Source organism: Malurus melanocephalus, unplaced genomic scaffold (assembly GCF_030028575.1).
Source record: "Malurus melanocephalus ecotype Western Australia unplaced genomic scaffold, MMel_1.1 scaffold_8, whole genome shotgun sequence".
In the NCBI taxonomy this organism is placed as follows: Eukaryota; Metazoa; Chordata; class Aves; order Passeriformes; family Maluridae; genus Malurus; species Malurus melanocephalus.
Genome location: NW_026623240.1, coordinates 3,187,213 through 3,203,486, shown reverse-complemented (window position 1 = coordinate 3,203,486; position 16,274 = coordinate 3,187,213). Strand labels below are relative to the sequence as shown.

General features: G+C 36.6%; 1 long non-coding RNA gene across 1 annotated transcript in view; it reads right to left on the bottom strand.

Annotated features, from left to right (window-relative positions):
- LOC130577703 (uncharacterized) overlaps positions 1 to 14,207 on the bottom strand; it is a 277,294-nt gene extending 263,087 nt beyond the window's left edge. Inside the window, exon 1 of the long non-coding RNA XR_008965799.1 lies at positions 13,886 to 14,207. This is a non-coding gene — a long non-coding RNA (uncharacterized LOC130577703). The remainder of the gene's footprint in view (positions 1 to 13,885) is intronic.
- Between the last annotated feature and the right edge of the window lie 2,067 nt (positions 14,208 to 16,274).

The following is a 16,274-nucleotide window of genomic DNA, read 5'->3' as shown; positions in this document are numbered from 1 at the left end:
AGCCTTGCTTTAGCAGTTTAAAGATTCTCTGTATATTTTAATAATAATGGAATCAGTTTAATTTTTCTCACATATATCMGAGGTTTTCCAATCACTTCAAAGAAGTACTGTCCTAATCTTCCCAGATAAAGTGACTAGTTACATTTTTCATCACATTACTCTGGCTGATTAGGTGTTAGAAGAAGATGAYCCAAACTTAGTTTACATCAGAATTATTCAAATGATTCAAATGCCATTAGTAAAAAATATTAATCCTGGATAAACTCTGCTCATAGAAGGTCRATGAACAGATAAATAGGGTTTTTCACTTCATGGTACAAGTTTGAAGCTATTCTATTTTAATATTGTCCAGAAATWATCAGGTGTAAGCTGGCCTAAGTTCCTAGTAAGAAATCAGTCCTAAAACAGATGCAGCTATAYAATATTACAGTATTTTGTTATATACTGAAAAGACTTATGAGCCATCCAGGACCCCGTTCTATCTCATGAATACTTCTAATGTTAGTGAGCAAATGTGGGGAAAAGGTAAATGCTATCTGAGAGGACTTCCTACCARCCACCCCAAATATGTCACATTATGCTCTTTACCCAGTCCTTCATATGGATCTGTGCTTGGAGTCACCTCATGGCTCAGGTTTGCATGCTTGACTTTGCTTTCTGCTGCTACAGAACAAAGCCAGTGTGATGGCCTAGTACAAGTCACATGAATYTTCAGAAATTCTTAAATATTTCTAGTTTTAAAAAGCAATATATTTGGATAGTACTGATGGAAGTAAAGCCAGTTCATTGTTTTCTGAAATTAAAGCGCTTTTCAAAGCAACATAATACAAACCAGTCGCTGTAATTAAAGATAGGCTATAGCTGGAACAAGCAYGTGTCTCCCAATAGTACATGCCCAAACCCAGACTCAGATCAGTTTCTTCATTCAGTCAGAAAATACGTGGGGAAGATGTTTCCAGTCCTATAGGTGAAGTGCTCACTGGAACTCTGSTGCATTGGCTCCAATGTGCCTAAAGCCCTGTAATTATCCATCTCAATCCCTGCCCTCTACTTGTTTATGGACATTGCACTGCTGAAAAGTAGCTCACAAGTTCTCATCATTCACAAAATATATGAAATTTTGCACCTTAAGATTCTCTTTCACCTGAAAACCCAGTTTTATTCAGATACTGCAATATCTGGATTCATGGCAGCAAGTGAAGCACTACAAAACAATACAATACTTAGAAGCCCAGGTCTTCATTAAGTCCTCCAAGCCAATATGCAGGAGTTATGGTATTATGTTAAAACAGTAACATTATTCTTAAAATATTTATTAAAAACTGACTTCAAAATTCTGTAAGTTTGAGCTACATAATGTCACTACGTTTTGACCAGCACAATTCAAACACAGTTCTAAACATCCAGTCAACAGCTCTAGCTTTCCCCTATTCAAGTACTGAAAGTCATCCTCATAGATTGAGTAAGAAAATGACCAAAACTCACAACACAGCGAAGAAAAACCATGTTATACAGTACTTTTTAAAATGATAGAATGGTTATAAAATAATAGAATGGTTATAAAATAATTCAGTGATGCACATCACTACACATCAAGTGTGTATTTTGAACGTTTGTACCATCTCCTCAATCACACTCATAAAAAGGAAAATAATACAAAAGCAGTACAGTATTTAGATAATATTGACATTAAACTATGTATCAGCTACTCCATGTGTTATGAAGAAAACTTAAATCTACATCACTAAGGAAATTCAGCAGTAAGAAAACAGTTTTCCTCTGATAAGTGTTGCAAAATTTGCAATACACATTTCTCTCACTGAATTAACTTCTCCCTAGTTAAAACAGTACAACTGGAGTGTCAAAGAATAGCTTTAGTAACACAAGAATCCAAACTCCATTCAGGCTTAACTGCCATCAAAATAAATGGGAATCTCTCCAACAGCTCTGTTTCTGAAATGCATACCCATGTGCTTATTCAAGTCCMCAGGCCCACATGCTTAAAATTAATCCCACATAAATTTGTGGGTCCAAAGCCTGAAAAGGGAGTACAAAATTGAGCCTTACAGGAACAATGGCTCAGAGATTCCAAAAGGAATCGCTTACAAAAACTTACATTAATACTGCAATGCTTAACTGTTGTAGTCTCCTTGGAAATATGTCTTCATTTGCTCCAGCTATTTCCTGAGCAGTTCAAACCTTCTGTGTGCCAGGAAMAAAGGAGAAAAGATAACCTCACTGCCTTAACTACCTCCAGGATTCATGCACTATATGAATATTTTTGATTCCGATCAAGTCCTACACTTTATCAAATGGCATAAAWACCTAATATGATAATGCTAGACTTGTATTCATTAGTGCTTTAGTCAACAGGGACAGATTTGTAACAGCAAGACACTGTCAMTTCCGAGGGAAAAAATCATTTTGTGACAGGTAAATTATTGCTACATCTCATTAGGAATGTTATGTTCCTGTGCTACAACATACCAGTTGCAAAGTGATAATCATCATAATAGCATCAAGATGTTGCTATATATAATCTGGAAATCAGCCTTGGGCCTGCACACAAATTTCACTGCAATTATCAATACTTTTCAATTGATTTGTGCTATCTTTTCTCCCATAAATCAGTGATGCACACCAATGCTGGAGAACCAAAGCATTCCTTTAGATGGGAAACTCTTCAAGATCCCAAGTTTATAAATGCCAGCTGTTTCTCTAGTTCACAATGAGCTGTATCAGAATCATCTCACTCAGCAAGGAAGCCTTAGAAATGTCTCTGCCCAATGCTAGGGAGCACCGATAGTTCCATCTGACCTGAAGTGATCCTGAACATCACCTGAGAGTTCTTTTGATCTCACAAGCAATTCTCTGTCCACGAGCTCTACTGACTGTACCAATCTTGTATGGGATTGGTTGCAACCATACYGACAACAACAGAAACTTGAGACCTTAGATTTAGATCACAAATACCGGCAACATTTCCTCCTGTTACACAGCTAAAAAAAGCCACAAGTAATATAAATACTTCTAGTATCAGGCATTTTAAATGCAACTAAAATTTCCTGTGAAAAGGAAGTCAGTTCTTTCACCTTGATTTATGGCACTGACAAAGGAACCTCTCCTGATTTACGTAAGAGCATGTGAATAAAAAATTGCTATTACATATATCAAAATGTTACCAGATAAATTTTTTAGAATTGGAGATTACACAACAAATTTTTTAATGAAACTAAAAACAGACAAGTGAATTTAAGCCTTTAATTCATTAAGAACTAAACTTTCAAGGCTGAAGGACATATGTCACTTCTGGGGGATTCCTAACAAATCTAAATTTTTCACCATGACAGCAAATGCGACAAGAGTAATAATACATGGTATTATATACTGCTACACAAATTGGACAAATTACATCTGCTGCTGGATAGATGTGGAAAGAGTCTGCATTAGAAAACTTCCTGCTGGGTCACAAACATACATCAGTAATGGTTTGTTTTCAGCACAAGAAAAATTGCCATTGTCATATTCCAAAGTGAGTATAAATTGTTTTGTTATAAACTCCCTGTTGGTCCCTGTTTAACTGAGAAATCATTCAATCTAAATTTATTTTTTCTCTGCATGGCAATGCCATGTGTTGGTATTGCCAAATTTTGCTTCAATAAGGCAAATATTTCTTTAAAAAACAGACTGCACTTTTGATCTTAAGCAATCTTGCCATACATTAACTCTTTGTTCACCCTCATTTACTTTGATTTGTAATCCAAGGCTCTCAATTTCATAAAGACAAGGCTGCATTGTTACTGATTCACAAGGCAATCAGTCTCTACAAACTTCCATCATGCTTGACAATTAGATATGTATGCATATGAATATATGCATTTTGAAAACATAGAACATGATTAAAAACTATTCCCTATTTACATGACTTCCCATAACTTCAATAGAAAGAAATCCTAGTCCAGACTGGCAATGATAGATACAGATATACCTGTTCCAGTTATCCTCCATTCACTTCATTTTCATTTGATTTGCAAGAGAACTGACCTGCTTWAATAATGCCACTCAAATGCACACAGTATGTACCTTTTTAATTCTCCTTTTTATATTTTAYTCTTCCATCTTCAGCAGCTGATGGCAACAGGGTAAGTGTCAAACACTCAAAAAGAACAGTGAAGCAACCACTCAGCCATCACTTAGGCTCCAATTAGCATGAGAAGGTGTTAGTGTTGGCTCCAAGAGCCCCAGCAAGGAGCTCCTTTCTGGAGGATGAAATTTTTCACACTTAGTCCCATGAAATGTCAAGCTGAAGCAAAACAAATCCACCACACTTAATGTCGCAAACACCTCTATTATACTACTAAGAGCACACCTGAGGAAATAGAATAAATCTGGGTCCCCAGTAAATAATTATTTGCTAAAGATTAAAAGTATTATACTTGGATTTATATGCATTGGAAAGACTATGTTTGATTTTCGTAGGGACACATCTGCCCACATTCAAAAGGAGATACAATTGTTTAAAACAAAACATTTCCTTTCATTTTCTTTAATTGGCAATTACAAACAAACAAGGCATCAGACAACCCTTCCTACCCACTAATTTAACCTCTGGGGATTAGGGATATATTTTGTATTTTACCATTCTTTACTGAAAACCTGGAGCAATTTCTATATTTTCTTTACAAAAGGAGGTTAAAAAACATTATGTTACCAGAAAAAGTGATGATCCAATCTTTCCTTTATCCAGCTTCTCAATGTTCTCACTGGCAAAAGTAGCAGCCAGCTTAGTGGGACTTACATAGGCAAGCCAAGTCAGGTGATAGGTGCTGTCTCAGAAGAAAGCAGAAGGCCATATTGCTTCTCTAATTATGCTAATGAAGGGCATTCTTAAAGCACATAATTCATTCCTCTTTTATRGGGTTTCCCAGAAGAGGATATCTAAGGAAGGGCATAGCAAAGGGGTGACTCTTCCCTTCTGTTTTGTACTTTTTTCYAAAGAAACTATTATTTACTGGATGGAAAAATCAACCAGTCCTTTCAAATCTCTTTTTATAATGTGATTTTTCCAGTTCTTCTGCACAAGTTTATGTTTTATTTTGGGGTGGGTTTTTTTGCATATCTAGAGAAAGTAGAAGCCACAAGTGGTGAAAAATGGCAGTTTACATCCAGTGACTGGGAGATCTTCCAAATTAAGGGAGTTTCTGGATTATAMTTCTGCAGTATGCAGAAATTTAAGCATTTATCTGGAAAGTGGATGTTAGAATATGGCTTTGACTCAGCTTAAACTGAATAAGGGTTATTTCCTATGAGAGGAAGGAGAAGCTGAGTTTGCTACTGCCCTTCTCCTGCCACAGTGCTGTTTTTCCATTCGAAAGCATGTGATAGAGAAGCTGAAGAGTTCCTGGAGCAGACTGCCATTCCCTCGTGGCACCTGGTAGGTCCCAGCTAGTCCAGCTGTGGCTGATTTAAGAAGTCACAGGTGCAGCAATAACTTAGCAGCAGGAACTAAGTCATTGTGGTTATTCTTTTGGATATAGAACTGCAGCTACAGATTGAGATCTGTCTCAGGTATGAACTTACATCAGACCTGGTAGGACAGTTAAAGTAAATCTTCAGCAGGAACCTCAGAATTTAGAGACTTCTGAAGAGAAAATTTTGAGTTTTGGACATATGAGGTATACTGTGTTATTGTGGAGATCCCCAGCCTAAAATGAGAAAAAAATTATAAATATCTGTAATGAAAAGCRGTGACTTTGGCTCCTACTGGCTTTCTTTCCTGTTAGGAAAAGCAGTTTGTGAAATATCATTAGATAGTTTTTTGTAGCTATGTGATATCTGTTTATTAAAACACACTGATGTAACTAGGAAGCAAAACATTACATTTGCTAATAACACTATTGCTACAGAAAAGCAAATATCATCACAGGTGTTATCTTCACAAGAGTGTGTTCCAGAGAGAYTTACATCAGGCCAAGAAATAAACCATGGGTTTTCTGTTAAACAAAYATTAATCTCGTGGTATTCAAGCATAACTTTAACCTTTCTTTGGACAGGTATCTAACAATGAAAAAAGAAATTATTCAATAATTTCTTTAAATATAAGAGCCTTAGAGGAAAAAAAAAAGAAATTTATTAACCAAGTCAAGAGCAATAACTATGCACACAAGAAATGCACCCAAAATGTGGTATGTTTAGTGGTAGGACCTCACCTATCCCAAAGCTACCCAAACCCAAAAATCTCTGAATGAAGTACAAGTGTATAATTCAGATGGGAAATAGAAGAAAGCATTCACCTTGTGAGAAAAACAGTGAGACTCCATTAAAGGAGGTATTAGAGATGGAGAACGCAAGCTAGGAAACCACTACAGATGAAAAGGGGAAAAAAAGCAGCCCTGCACATTTGATTTCTGTAAGCTTTTGAAAAGGCTGCAGTTGAGAAAAACAAAGCAGAAGAAATCAAAACAAAGCTTGCTTTCTGACATTTCCCTGCCAYGACTAAAAAAATACAGATGGGGGAAAAAAAGCATTATCTGAGGATGATGTGAACACACTAATTGGCAGGCTGGAGAGTGAGTAACTGAAGGGACTTACAAGGTGAACAACATTGTGAGTGCTGGGAGAAATTACTCGTATGTTAATCATTCAAAATCTGGGAAAGAATTAGAATGCCTACCCACTCCTCAATCATCATAATTTCTGGGGTTTATTGTGGTGGTCATATTATTCAAATTAAAAACACAAACAAGTTAGAAAGTATTTTGTTTCACAATACATTTCATTGCTATCATTATTCTACTAACATGAAGTGCTAAACAGAACTCCTTTTATACCTGAATCTCTTGTTCTATTTCAAAATTCAGATAGTCAATCAATTTATTTCTATCTGCACACTTTAAGAAACATGCTTTGAATGAAAAATATCCTTTTTAAGGYTGCCTTTCTCCCGTTTCCAATTTTGATAATTGTAGCTCTTTGTTACAGCACAGCTGTARTGTGCTACAAACATGGGGGTGGGGAGGGCTTTGGAAAGGGCATCTGGTTCAAGGTTAAACTGAGATAAAGCCATAACTTGCTTTAGACTTATCTATGTCTCATCTCAGCAGTGCGATATGACCCTCTCTTCTTGCTGAGCTGCACTATCTGATCCTGATACTGTGTATCAGCTGACAGACTTCTTGAGCTTTATTCTTGCCACTGTGATTTCAAAAGATGGCTACAATGAACTATGGACAAGTATTTAGAAGACTGAAGGRAATTTGGGAATAAGTTTTACGGTAATCTGTTTCACAACCATTAGTCAGCTAAACCTGCATCTTGTAATAAAATATTTACAATTATTGTCAGTGAAATTAAAGTTGCATTAATTTCCTTTAGGTTCATTCCTAACTGTCTTGCTATTTTTATGTTAATCCAGACTATTTTAAAAAGAACCAGCTGTTTGAAGTGCCCAATGAATCACTTTCAAAAGTAACTAATTAGAGAAACAACAGGAGCATAAGTTAAATTAGGAATMATCTGCAACAGAGGATGTCTTTATTTTAGGGAGCCAAACACTGTCTTAAGCACAAGAAATGGCTAGAAAATGCAGAGCACATTTTAAGACGATTTCAGCTGAATTCTGGAATGACTAGGTAGTGATATTACCCAAGCCACTAAGCTTCAAGAGGCTTTCAAAGGTTTCGGCTTTGGCCCACTTTAGTGCAAAAGCCATTATGTTGATTCTAGAACACTTYTGTCTTCCTGCATTACAGAAGCAGCTAACAGAGCTCTACCATTAAAGACTGATCAGAGCTTTAAGCTTCAGCTGGAGGGAGTCCAGAGAAGCTCATATCTGGGTTTATGCTTCAGTGACCACTGAGTCTCARTGAAGAAAGTTAATAGTTTGGATTTTGATCCTTTTCTGCTCTTGTGCCATAACCATTAAAAGTAATAGTTGTCTTCTGTCTCCCACAAACCATTCTAAAATGTCTTCTTAAAAGAACATRTGTTTATTTACAAGAACAGCTCCAAATAATTTAAATTTTGTGTTCAGAACAATGGACACTGCATTTACAGGCAGATTCCACTCACGCTGCTTCTGCAGGACCCATACCTGACATGCTTTGTCAGAGTTTCTGATTTATAAATCTTAAATTTGTAGCAGACAACCATGGACCCAGAAACACCATAATGTGTAATAATATTTGCTTCTGATTTGTTTTATTAAATTCCTTTTATTAAGCCTTATTAAAGAACAACTGGACATTCGTTACAAATGTAATGCAATATGCAAAATCTATAGGTTTTGTTATTCCACTACTTTTTTGATGGCAAAAACAAATTTTCCTAAAACAAGACAGAAAATTATTTATGGACAATCTCCTGCTCTGTTTTTCATCCAGCACCTAAATATTCAAGGCAAACCAAAGCTTAACTCCATACATTATGAAAACTACAATTTAAAATTTATTTATGTTTAAAATGACCWATAAAAATTTTTTTCTAAACATCAGTTGAGGTATCAGTTACTTAAATATATTCATCACATTTAGCAGAATCCTATCATCTGTCCTCTTCCTATTTAATTAAGAATTACTTCACCCAGCCACAGGAGAATGAGAAGAGCTTTCTTTTGAGTTATTCAGAAAGTGGTAAAATAACACATGCAGATACAGCAGCTGACAACATAAGCAGGGTCAGTATTAGGACAAACTGGCCAAAAAGAGCAGCTTTTGGCATAATTTTAATCAGTCCTTGGGTACATGAAATGTCATGGAGTTTCATATGAAATGAAATTATCCCTTTCTCTTAGCTTATTTCTGTTCCAGCTAATCCTCTAACTCTTTATTAAACATTATCTTTACCATCTGCTCTGGGTGAATGTTCAACACCTTGCAGAAGAACTCTGGGCTGATTGGTTTTTATGGGCAACATGATCTGAGTTTTATGCACATACTTAGGATTATGTCAAGGACAAAGAGGATGAATAATCCATTAACTATAATAAGCAAGAATCCATATCAGTGCAGCTAGAACATGTGTTATGTTTCACAAGCAAAAGATGAATTAGAGATATGTGGATCATAAAATACCCATAACCCACGACCCTCGCTGTACCAGGACATCATTTCTATACATACACACTCCACTAAACAGCATTTCTGAAAGTGATGTTTCATTCTTGATGAATCAGACTGTGTAGTGCTGAAACGGTATTTCCAGGCCTACCACATGCAAAGAAATAGCTCTGCTGAATTGGGCATTTCCTCTAAGGAACAGATGGTAGCAAAGTAACTGCCCCATGCATAGGTGTTTCAACCACATCTATATGGTCAATAAGACAACATTACTCTATTTTCTTCTTTTTTATAAGCCTCTAAAGTAAATCATTAAGGAACTGCTACTGTTTAAAGTCACAATCTAAAAATTTACATTTAAAAAATTGTCTAAAGTTAATCAACAATTAGATTCAGTTATTGCTTCCACTCTTTGATTACCAAACACTAAAATAACACTATCACAATTATAATATTTAGTATGATGTGTATCAGCCCTCCAAGACCACACTTGCCACAAAACACATAATCATTGGAGTCTGGTTCCCTGCTTGCAAAATTTCCTGTTATTACTCACCTCTTTCACCTTTTCACATATTTTGCAATAATTTGTCTTCCTTTGGCTAACCTTTCAGACCTAAGTATTTACTTTCTCTTCCACTATAATGTTTTATGATCCCCAAATGAATTATTATGATGGCATTTGATAATAGTATATTAACAACAGAAAATATCTGGATGATAAGTCTTTACTCATCTTGCAGAATGATCCTCTAAGGTATTATGACAGACTACTCTTCTAAACATTTTCAGCAACTTGTGGAGAATTATTTGACTCACCATGAGCAGTATACTTCACTGCTGTATTCTATTCATGAAAGGAAGGATCAAGGTTTTCAACTGGTGTAAGGCATCTGGATTCTGTTGATTTCAGTAGAACTGTGTTAATTTAAGCAAATGATGTGATCTATACATTTTTAGAATCAGTGAAATAGGTAGGGATTCTGAGAGCTGTATCCATTATAAGCTACTGGATATGCTGCTAAAGACTATGAGAATTGTCCAGCTGAGAGCTTTGACTGGCAACAGAAGGCTGTATTAAATCCCAATATTCAAACCTCAGTACTACACTTGCTTTGGCTGCCCAGGGACTTGACTTCTTTACTTGTTCCTGGAATACACACTAGGGGCAAAACAAGCTTAGAAGCAAATCACAGAAACCATGTTTCGTAAACTATGCTCCAGACCACTGCCCTTATAGCTCACTGGATTAAAGGGAGATCAGATTAGACCCTAGATCATTTACTGYATGGGGACCTGCTCAAGTTGCCTACCTTAATCTAAATCTCAAGTATGCTAGGCAACAGATGAAAAGCTACACAATAACTGCATAGCTCAGGTGCTTGGTAAACTTACTTTCCTATACTTCCAGACTAGTGACCAGCTTAGAAGCATAACCTAGTAATAAATAAAAAATAATACAGTGGAAAAAGCCCAAAATAGCATTATAAYAAGCTACAAAAATAATGTAGTATCTTCCTTTCCAATTTCTCCAGCCATGGACAGCATTCAGTGACWGTCATAGGTAGGCAAGGAAGGATCTAGAGAGTACATGCAATATTACATGTTTCTTTCCTCTCTCCTTTTTCCTCTCCTTTATTCCTCTTAGGAATAAAATAAAAATTCACATTCCTATAGTTCATCTTAAACACAAGTACAAAAGTCCTGGGCAGTGAAGAAGAAGTGAAAGGGAAATGGTATCAGAATGGTATCTTTTATTTAGACATTTCCTGCTGAGATCCCGGCCTCTAATCAATGGCATATTTTTGCCCCTGYAAGAACCATACTTCACTGTTTTGCTTACTTTAAACTTGAAGTCTCCTAACCTCAGATTTAAACAGCCAGCATATCGTTCCATTAAACCTATCATATGTTGGATTCCTTCTGTTTCACAAGAATATGGAATAATTTATGGCACAATATGACAGAAACACTGAGTGCTGTCTACATTTCTGTAGGTAAGTATGTTTACAGCACAGAATTTCCCATGTAAAYAATTAGCTGCTTAACACATACACAGAGTTTTTTCTAGACTAACAAGTCTTTGTGAATCCCCCAGTTCACAATACAAACTACATTACTAAATGAAAGAATAAGCATATACATAATATTCAGAGTAAATACCATATAAGAATAGGATATTTCTATTCTTAAATAGATGGAAAAATGAATTCCAAACACTCAGGTTTAGTCAGAGGTCTAGGCCACTTGGTGGAAGATGTCCCTATCAGCTCCCATCCTAAACACTGAATTTCAAAGACTCTTCAAAAGTACAGAAGGAAGTTATTTTTATACTACTAATACTTTCATTAAACCTCTTTTTATGAAAGTAAATTAAAATTACTTTCCAGAAGTGACAGTGGAAAAGTGTCAATTTTCAACCCAATAGGAATTTTAAAACAAAATATAAATTTAGTATTTATTCTCATCTAGAAAGTGTCTCTCCCTTCCCTAAATCTTGTTTATTACATGCATACATGCATGATTTAGCTGAGGTAGAAGGAYAGTGGGAGATGAAGAAAAATCCTCTCCAAAATAAAAACTTTGAAAGTATAAAAAGAGGAATGCAAAAGAATTATGTAAAGTGTTAAAGGGCAATAAAGATTTTATATATATCTTAACTGTTAGCACGAGTAATACACAAAATGGATTTGTTTTAGGTTACCAGCTTTTATCCAGATTATCCAGACTATCAGCATCTGGTTTAAGTCCCCAATGTAACCATCTGTAGTAATGTCACATGAAGGATTAGCCTTATCTGACATTTGTAATGAATATATGGATGGAGGAAGATGAAGAATTGTGGCATGCAGTACAATTGTTAAACCTTAAAATCAGGTGAAACTACACACATTTATTTGCTGATTTTAAACATGGGATTTTTTTACTTTTAAAACATTAGCATATGTATTGAAAAACAACATATCCTCATTAATTTTTTAAGAAAAGCAGGCAAACTGAGAAAATGTACTTTTATATTTGACCTTTTAAACATAATTAGAACATTAAATAAAAATAAAGCCTACTTCACCAYGTTCAGTTATGACAGATGGGTATGATCACAAAAACATCAAAGACAGGCTTATCCTAATCCTGTAAAGTGGTAAGTGCCTCCTGAAAGGTCCTGAGTGCCTTCTAATCCTACTGAGGATAGGCTGCAAGTGCATCAAGAGGAAATGGGAGCAAGTAACAGGGCTAATAGTGGGCTTTCCTGTCCACATGAGGAACAATGTGTATTAGAAAGATCTCAGATATTAGGTAATAACCTGATTTATCCAAACACAGAGATCAGAAAGTGGGAAGATGTGTGTTCATTTTCTGCTCTCTTGAGTAAGAATGGCACAGCCTTAGTTCCACATCATGCAGCCCTAATTCAGAAAATCAAGCTTCTCTTCTAGGCTTTGTTATTTGCACAAAATTGCACAGTGCCCCAGGTCAATAATATTTACCCCTTGGCACCAGTGTCTTCTTTCCACAAACGGGGAAACTGAAGTGACCTGAACAGATCATGAAGTTGTGCAAAATTGACAAGACATAAAAATATATGACCATGCATCAGAATGCATGATGAAAAAGCTGGGGTTTAAAGCAGAAAGAAAAAACTCAAATCCTACTAAATGTTTTGAGCATTTCTGCTTTGAGTGCAATCAAATATTTAGGATTGGGTAAAGGAGAATAAAGTATTCTATCAACTTAAGGCAGGTAGCATTCCCTTTGGAAGAACAGCTGAATCGGAATGACTRTTGATCTGGTCGAGTTCAACAAGAAGAGCCTTTTTATTCAAAAAATGGCCAGGTAAAGGTCTCAGTGACAATCAGGCTCCGTGTTTTGAGGCTAGGTCATATGAGAACACAGTAAAGAGTACTGCAGTGGAGTGTCGCAGCTAAACAAGGTATATTGTAACAATGCCAACCACTCCTCCCCAGTTTAAAACAAGCTTGCTAAGTCACACTGCAAAAGCACATTGTGCAAAGTCACAGATGATATCTTAAAGCAGCCTGAGAACTAAGCCTCAGCCAGTCTTCACASTGAAACTCTAGAATGTTCCTACTGGTCATACAAGACATGGCTATCTATCCTTTGGTGAAATGGCCACAATTAATAGCTGATATTAAAAAAAAGGCTTCTTCATATGTGTGTTGTTAGATGTCACATGTCCAAGAAGTAGCTCAAGGTCGGGTTTTTTTTCAGATATCCAGATACCTGTTACCAGGCAGAGTGTCACTAATGCCTACATTTTATAAGTTTGCATGAGACATTTTTATAGCACATGCTGTATTGGCACCATTGCCCAATACTCGGAGCAATAGTGCATGCAATTACTTTGTTGTTGTTGTTGTTGAGGGCCAAGCTCTAACAAATTAAATTTAGAGAAGGGAAATAGGCTTATATGCAAATGGAATTAAATGCTGACACTAGGATAAAACAGCTCTGGATTAAGACAGGGCTCTCCCCCCGACTTTTTTACCAATCATTAGATTTAAATTGAACAGACAGATTCATCTTTGATTTAACTCCACTATAATCAATGGAACTGCAGCAGGGATGAACTCGGAGCAATATGTTTTTGACAGTTTTTATGCAATGGCTATCCAGAATGAAGTAGATGAAACAGATTAGATTTTTTGTTTATAATTTATTAAATTATTTCACCATCCCCAAATCCCTACATCAAGGAAATTAGATGGTGCATAAAAATGGATAAAGTAGGCAGTTGCATGCCAAATACCAACTGCCGACCACAGGCTCTGTACCCAAACATGCAAAGCCAAAATATTTATCTGACTTACCTGTGATCCAGAAAAAGCTCCCTAATGGTGTAAGTACAGCTGGATCATTGCACGGTTTCTCTTCAATGTCACTTGAACTGCATAAAAAGAATTAAGTACATTTACTGTCTCTCTAATTTTAGTATCACACATAAATAGTTGCTGAACTTAGAAAATTATGTTCTTTGGTGATCTGTAGAAGTCCTAGGAGCAATAATGACTATTACTCATTGCATTATACTAGAAAATACATTTCAGTAAACTTTTAGAACCCCTGCATTTTGTGCGTTTATTACATGACTGCTCCTAGGCATTGCTTCCTCCCTTCKCTGTCTCCACTGGACATCTTGTGGAAAGAATAAATTGTTTATCAAAATATTTTACAAATTAATGTAGGACCAAAGGACTCTGATAACATGCACTGTATATGGAGCTAATGAGGAACTAGGGATTATTGCTCGTACTGATCTGACAGACCCTGATTTTTTTTGGCACCTTGTTTTTTGGCATCAACTCCTCTTCATTTTTCTCTCTTTCTAGCTTTTCATTGCTTCTTTTCAGCTGACAGCTCATTGCTTATTCATTTATTCATGGGTCTCATTTTTTTGGTTTTGAGGATTCTTTATTCAATGGTAAGTTCAGAGGTACAACAGTTTGTTATTCCACACAGTCACTTCTCTGTGCTAAAGCCATCAAATGATACAGAGAACTTCTGTAAGGGTGTGTAGCTTTACCCTTCTTGTGTCACAGTTTCCACTTTTACATTTTTTTTCCCATAAAAAGTTCTAGCTTCTTTTTCACKGTATATGTACATATAATGGTAACTGCTAATGGTGAACCACCTATATATGAAGGAAGCATAACAGACTTCTTACTGGCTCCTATAGCATGGTCACCTGCCAGAGTTTTTCAGATGATCTTCTTGAAATACTGGAATAGGACAGTGCTTTTTACTTTGAGGTCCACAATATGTCATTAAGATAAGTGTATTGTAAAAAAAGTAAGTCCAGGCATCAAATATTCATTAACTGCKAAGAGTAGAGACATCATCAGCTGGCTAATGAGCCTTGGGACCATAGGTATTCTAAGCAAACACAGGAGAGCAGACAAATTTCAAAAAGCAAAAATAATTTCAAAGCAAACTAACTTCAGATCAAATAGGCCTAGTGAAACGTATTTCCTTTGTATATCTTGGCTAAAATCAGAAGAGTGACAGAGGGATGTGAATGCAAACATTCCCAGACTAGCTTTATTCTCACTGGCCTTTATTCTCACTGASCCTCACTCAACTGTTCCATTGAGACTTTAGTTGTCCCAAAAAGTATCCATGATGCATGGCAGATTTTAGCATCCTGTGCTGTAGCCCATGTTCCCTGTCAAAGTTCCTTGATAGTTCCTTTCAGCTATGCCCACCAATCCTTCACTCCCACCACTTGTGCACAGTGTGCAATGGTAATTTTGTACAGGCAGCACCTGGATCTCAATGGGATCTCTTAAGCACTACTTTATAACACAATAAACTAGGTGCTGCTAAAATACATGCAACTTTTCTGCACTGATGGTTTGTTGATGAACTAGCCCTGCTTKTCTCCCAGTTTGCTTCTAAGAAACATTTCCTGCAGTTGTGAGTGATTCATGCCCACCCTCCTGGAGCACAGATCCCTGCACTCGGGGCAGTGAGCAGTCCCAGTCAGGGTGTGCCCTCTGCACCAGGCCCTGCAGACAGACATGCCCCAAAATGTGCCAGATGCATCACCCCAAAATGTGCCAGATGCATCACCTCCTCCTGCAAGCCCTGCAACAGCCACTGCACAGGTGCTTGCTTAATGCCAACAGTATGATGCATATTTCCTGCACTGAGGGAAACTGCATCTTTCAGGAATTGCATCAGGCTCTGGCAAAAAAATAAAASAGCCAGGGAGGACATATTTCAATATGAGTGAGCTAATTATAATTTTGGCTCCTAAAGCTTTCTAACAGCCAGCATATAAAGTCCAGCTGGCATGTCCTTCCGCCTGCCTGAAGGAAACAATCCCAATTTATAGCATAATCAAAAATCATGTTTCTATATTTTTGAGGGTTTTTTAAGTTACTGCCAATACATCAGCCTATGGAAAAGCCTCAGATTGCTTTCCAAGTGATGGAATGCCAGGAAGAAGTTTCAATGTATACACATTTTACTGCCTCTACGCTGGTTTAAAAMGCACACAAGATTGCCAGGCTGGAAGTAAGGGGAAAAGAATTATCAGTTAAGTAAGGAATTTGTGAATCACATAGCCTTGTGCAAGTAAGGGGCCATTGTAATTTTTGAGATTGTTGTAAATCCATTGGTGAATTTGAGACAATTCAAAAACCAGTTATAGGAGAAGGAGGAGGGGATTGAGCAATCTGCTGAAATGAAATACAGCCC